The 6,475-nt window shown below is 41.1% G+C and overlaps 1 pseudogene across 1 annotated transcript; it reads right to left on the bottom strand.

The window, feature by feature from the left end:
- Positions 1-2,584: 2,584 nt before the first annotated feature.
- Positions 2,585-3,046, bottom strand: LOC307053541 (large ribosomal subunit protein uL23-like; annotated as a pseudogene). Its single transcript has one exon. The product of its transcript is annotated as a large ribosomal subunit protein uL23-like (transcript).
- Positions 3,047-6,475: the final 3,429 nt, after the last annotated feature.

A 6,475-nucleotide genomic window follows, 5' to 3' on the forward strand; every position in this document is an offset into this window, starting at 1 on the left:
AAAAGTGATCATTTCTGCGCAGCTTTCTACAGTGTCAAGTAAAAAGAATTCCACCTGTTCTTAGATCTTTTCTTTTTTTCCCTTCTGCTCCAGGGCAAGGTCCCACACCTACAACAGAGTTAGTATGCAAAATGATGTTTTCAACCACCAACTTGCCCCTGACTGAGCAGATGAGGTGAGACAGCATCTTCTACGTGATCTCAAAATCCTATCCCATCTGCTGCTTTCTTTGGCGGCATTTGGAACTGTCCAGAGGATCCAGGTCTCATGGGCATCACTTACCTCCCCAAAGCAGCTGGGAAGTGAGTAGCGAGAGCGCAAAGATGCCACGACAAGCAGAAAAACTTCCCTGGGTGAAGAGATGAAGGGAAGTCAGGATATATGACACAGTTTCCTGAACCTCCCTCTCAAAGCTGTAAATCTGAAACTGAATCCACTTTATAGTTCCAACATCATCACTGAAGCCAAGATTGCTCCTAAGTTACCCAACTTGTATTGCAGATGACAATGTGCAGGGTTAGTGATTTTGCTTTAAAAATAAATAAGTAATTGTTCTCCTTCCTTGAAAAGATGAAATAGTGAATAGGCAGGGTACACTACTTTTTAATTTGGGGAACATCTGTCAGCCAGAACCTTGTCAGGGAAATTGCAATGTCAGACTGAGAAATGCTTTAACTCTCCATGGCAGAAGAGGTGTGTGACAGCGAAGCTTGATCTAGCTGTCCCGAGAGCCCTGCAGGAGGCCCTGAATCACAGAACAGCAGGAGCTTTGAGATGCCCTTGATTTCAGAGCTCCCTACAACTTCTGAAGTGTTCCATCACCCCTCCCACACTGGGTGACCTTGCTCGCTGAGCGAGTTCCCCACATCATCCCCTAGAGACAGGGATTAAGAATGCTGTTATGAAAGAGAAAGACAAATACCATATGATAACACTTACATGTGGAATTTAAAATATGACACAAATGAACCTATCTATGAAACAGAAACAGAATCATAGACATAGAGAACAGACTGGTGGTTGTCAAGGGGGAGAGGGTTGGGGGAGGGCTGGAGTGGGAGGTTGGGGTTAACAGATGTAAGTTTTCTTTTTTTTTTTTTTTTTTTTGCGGTATGCGGGCCTCTCACTTTTGTGGCCTCTCCCGTTGCGGAGCACAGGCTCCGGATGCGCAGGCTCAGCGGCCATGGCTCATGGGCCCAGCTGCTCCGCGGCATGTGGGATCTTCCCGGACCGGGGCACAAACCCATGTCCCCTCCATCGGCAGGCAGACTCTCAACAACTGCACCACCAGGGAAGCCCAGATGTAAGCTTTTATATAGAGAATGGATGAACAACCAGGTCCTACTGTATAGCACAGAGAACTATATTCAATATCCAGAAAAGAATATGAAAAACAATGTATATATATGTGTAACTGAATCACTTTGCTGTACAGCAGTAATTAACACAACATTGTAAATCAACTATACTTCAATTTAAAAAAAAAAGATACACACAGAAAAGAACACTGTTATTTTACGTTTTCCACCAGTGGCAGTAAAGTTCCAAAGTAAATATGGAGGATGGCAGCCAATATCACAGACCTGAGACAGTCTACTCCTAGAAAAGGGAGGGTCTTGTGATTTAGAGTGAGTGCTTTTGCTCAAGGGCAAAAAAATGTCTCAGACAAGAAGAGCTCCAACTTGATGCCCCAAGTTGAAAAGAAAGTCAGATGGGCAAGGTCCACTGTGGTACTTCTAAAGGAGATGGAGAAGCAATTGCTTCCACTCCAATGCGACAGCCATGGAAATAGCACCCTGGCCTCCTGGTCCCTCAAACACATCAGCAATTGAATCATGCCAGCAATGCTCCCTACCCCTGTGCTAGCAGGGTCTTATCTTACCTTCCTGACATGGTGCAAATCCTATCCTCCTTACAAGGCTTTCTTATGTTTCTGGCCTACAGGCATGACTTTCCTCTGAATCTCTACAGTATTTTTAAACTGCAGGATTCATCTTAGTTCTGCATCCTACACGCACTGTCTTAGATGCTGCAGGTGAACGTCTGTTCTCTGCACCCAGATCATAAACCCCTGAGGACACCAGCTCTCTTGGGATGACTTCTTATCACCTACAGCTTTAGCTCCAGGCCACATCACCAAGTCCTCCTAATCGCCACCACCCAAGGCTGGAGGTTATGCAGAGACATTTGGCAAGACACAAGCAATAAAAAACAAAAGGCTCAAAGAATTTTCTTTTACTATTTAAAAGAAATGCGCATTTAGCTCCATTAACACTTTGCCAATTAAATTCATGCTGTTAATATCCGTGAAGAAAGAAACTCCACTTGAGGAAAAGATAGTTTCTAAGTCTTTCACAAAGTCCAAGAAAGAATGTCTTAACATAGAACCACTTCTTTTTTTCTTCATCATCAAAATGACCATAATTTCCACCAGATGATGTTTATCAGATCAGATCACCTGTCATTCTAAGTAGGATGGAAATGTGCCTTCCTTCTTTCCTTCTTCCCTTCCTTCCTTCCTCTCTTTCCTTTTATTTTTAAGAGTGAAAATTTTCATATTTAGGATGAACTGGCTGGACTCAGCTTAGATGACCCCAATTTTGTTGGCAACATCCAAAGCATCATAGTCAGGAACCAGTGGACCATATGCCTTCTTCTCTCCATCAGTCCTGATCAGGGCATTGACCTTGGCCGGGTCAATATCATAGAGATTTTTCACAGCCTGTTTAATCTGGTGCTTGTTGGTGTTGACATCCACAAGGAACACAAGTGTGTTGCTGTCTTCTCTCTTCTTCATGGCTGACTGGGTGGTGAAGGGGAACTTAATGATGGCATTGTGGTCAAGCCTGTTTCTCCTAGGGGTGCTCTTTCGAGGATACTTGGGCTGCCTCCTGCAATGTTTTGGGCCGCCAGAAGGTAGGTGACATCTGGATTTTTTTGTGTGTGGCTGTGGACGCCTTTCAACACTGCTTTCTTGGCCTTCAAACCCTTTGTTTGGCTGCAGTTTTGGGAGGGGCGTGGTTTTCTTCTTCGCCTTCAGCGCCATCTTCGTGAAAAGGGTGTCTTTCTTTCCTTTTCATAACAGTGCCAGGAGCTGTTCTAGATTCTGAGATTACTGTGGTGAATAGGACAAAAACTCTGCCCTCATGGAACTGACATTCCAATAGGAGAAATAAGACAATACCTGTATGAATAAGTAATGATAATCAGGTTGCAATCTGTGCTACGGAGAAAGATTAATTAGGGAAAGGAACTAGAGAAAAATGGGAGAATAAAGAGACAGAGTGATCAGATGACATTTGAATGGAAACTTGAAAACAGTGAGAGAGCCAGCAGTGCTCAAGTAAAGAGCACCCAGACAGAGGGAACAGCAAGTGCAAAGGCCCTGGGGCATATCTCATTTGGTGTGTATAAGGAATAATCCGGAGCAGCAGAATGAGCAAGGAGTACAGGAGATCCTTCACCAGGAACCAAATCAGTGGTGCCTTGATCTTGGACTTCAGCCCCCACAACTGTGAGAATAATGTCTGTTGTTTAAGACACACGGTCTATGACATCTGTTATAAAGGCCTAACACAGGTGTTAAGGAAATACCAAAGGTGCACAAAGGATGGTGTGACCACACAGAAGTGAAGAAAAACCTCCCAAAGAAGATGACCTTTAGCAGGTGCTTTTAGTCACTTCTACCTCTTAAAGTTCTATCATTTAATGGAAGTTCTGACTGAGATTACTTAGTGCAAGTTCATTGTTCTTCAAAACCATGATATTCTTATGTATACATTTTTATTTTATAGTCTTTGCATGAATGCCCAGAATTCACATCACATCTGGCTTCATTAAGATATTTTTGCATCTCTTTTTATTCAATAAATGTAATAGCATTTTTTGAACTTCAATTAATTCAGTGATCATTGAATCTACCTCTTTTATAAAGTAACTGTTATGAGTATGTTCCTTGGGAGGAAAACTCTCCAAGAATAGACATTCTTATGAAATATATTTTGTCCTGTGCTCATTTTATTCATTCTTCTGCCTAAAGCCCGTTAGCCATGTAAGTCCTAAGAAGGAAAAAGGGGTCAAAGTCCTTCTATTAAAATATTTTCTGTGCTAGAAACCCAACAGCCTTTTTAGCAAGTAAGAGAAATCGAACAAGGAGAAATAAATTTGTCTTCTCCAAAGTAAAGAAGCAGGAGGTGAGTTTCTCAAGTGGGCTAAATTAAGGCTTCTGGAGCCGAAGTTTACATCGCAGTTTTACAGATTTTGTTGATGGAAATGTGTTTGTTGTTTAGCTTCATTTTGCTACCTTGTTCCACAGTAAGGAAAGTCACACTGCTTGCAATACTGAGAAACTTATTAGAATCCTGCGGTGTTTGCCAGCTTCCATTTTCACACAGTAGAGCCAATGTGAGGGGAAGGATGGAGCTGCAAACAGGAAATGTGAAACCCCTGCAAGAATTCACGGCTGGAGATGGCAGCGCCAGGCTGCCAGGAAGCACCTTCACACCTTGGCATCCTCCTCCTCAAAAAAAAAAAAAAGGTAATTTCAGGGCTGGTCTTGCCTGGAAAATTGCATCTAGAGTTGAGGTTTTAGCGGAGGATTGGAACTGCACAATAGAGTTAAGAAACTGCTGTGGAAATGCCAACAGATGTTTAGATTCATTTTAATGATTTCAGCTTACTTCAAAGGGCCTTTGAATCATCAGATTGTTTCAAAATGCCAAGAAGGACTGCTGGGCAATGGGGTTGAAGTGAGAAAAAGCCACGCTAAGTCAATAAATGTGTTTGTCTTTATTCAGTTCTTTGTGAGGCATCTTTGCCAATATTCCTAACAGGCACACTAAGAAAACCTACTACAAAAATCACAGAGGTGCAAAAATCACACCAAAAATCAATTAGAGACATAAGTTTTGGGAAATATAAATTGGAGCAGATGAAAAAATTAGATTAAAATTCCCAGAAGTACTAGAGAAAACTACAGATCCACACCAAAGAGAGAAGCCAGTGGATAACCAATAAAGTAAACAGATAATTAAAGGGAAAAAGTCCTACAATAACATTTCATTTTCTATTGAAGAAAAAAGAAGAAGCTCTTTAGCATGCGGATCTGTCCACATGGCTTAAAACTACAACACTGGCTGGAGAAAATGTCACAAGTGAACATTCTGAGTTTCCTAATGACACTCATCTGTTCCACTGGGTTACAGAGTCTCCAAGGAGAGAGCTATATGCTTATGAACGACAAATCTATACTGTTTGGTAGAGGAAAACTGCCTTTTCTCCCATTTCCTTTGATCGGCTATTTTAACCTAAGAATGTAAGATTGGTATAGTTTTCCAAGTGTCAACCTGATTCAGAAGAAAACTCTGACTCAACCAATATCTGTCTAAATAATTCTTGCTAATATAGGCCCTAAGGTCTCGCTGGTAAATGCGCTCATTAACAAAACTCTGACAAAACTTCTAAGTTCTTCTACATTATTTTAAATAAGTAACAGGAACAGTTGAAAAATACTCTCTTTGCTAGAAAATTAGATCATAATATAAATGCCTAAAGTTCTCTTTGACCTTTGACCCAAACCAGGCTCTTGCCAACTCCTGCTAGTTTGCCTGGGTTTTTGATCCCTTGTCTCCAGCACATACACATTAGACACAGATATTTCGTGGTGTTTGTGTTTCACAAGTGGAATCATATAATATATACTTTTCTGAATGTTGTTTTTGTTTACTGATCATGGGATATGGAACTTTCCATGCTCATACAAACAGACCTGCCTCAATCTTTTTTATCAATGCATAGTATTTCTTGTGAATTTTACTATGTATTTTGTCATCTTCCATTGGCAGACACAAGTTTTTTATAGTTATCTGCTCTTATAAAAACTCTTCAATGAGCACCTTTTCACATGCCTCCTTGGGCACCCCTCAGCATGTTTCTTGCAGGGTACAAATAGACAAGAGAAATGTCTTATGCTTTTTTAAAATTAATTTCTATTGGAGTATGGTTGCTTTACAATGTTGTGTTAGCCTCCACTGCACAACAAAATGAATCAGTCATACACATACAGACATCCCCTCCCTTTTGGACTTCCCTATAGGTTACCACAGTGCATTAGGTAGAGTTCCCTGTACTATACACTATGTTCCCATCAGTTGTCTATTTTATACATAGTATCAATAATGTATATGTGTTAATCCCAGTCTCCCAATTCCTCCCACCCCACCCCTTTCCCCCTTGGTATCCATACATTTTGTTCTCTATGTCTGTGCTTTTTAATCACTGTGCTAAAATAGCAAAGAGTGAAGAACGGCATGTAGGCACCTGTTGGAATAAAAGAAATAAAATTACAACTTTCCCGAAGAGCACCAGAAAGCTATAGCAGATTGATTTGGTGCAGATTCTTAAAAGTCAGAGATTCCTGAGTTCAAAGCTCAGTCCGAGTTCCACATTGAAAACAGTCTGCATCCATCTATGGAAA

This window comes from Hyperoodon ampullatus (assembly GCF_949752795.1).
Source record: "Hyperoodon ampullatus genome assembly, chromosome: 5".
Classification (NCBI taxonomy): Eukaryota; Metazoa; Chordata; class Mammalia; order Artiodactyla; family Ziphiidae; genus Hyperoodon; species Hyperoodon ampullatus.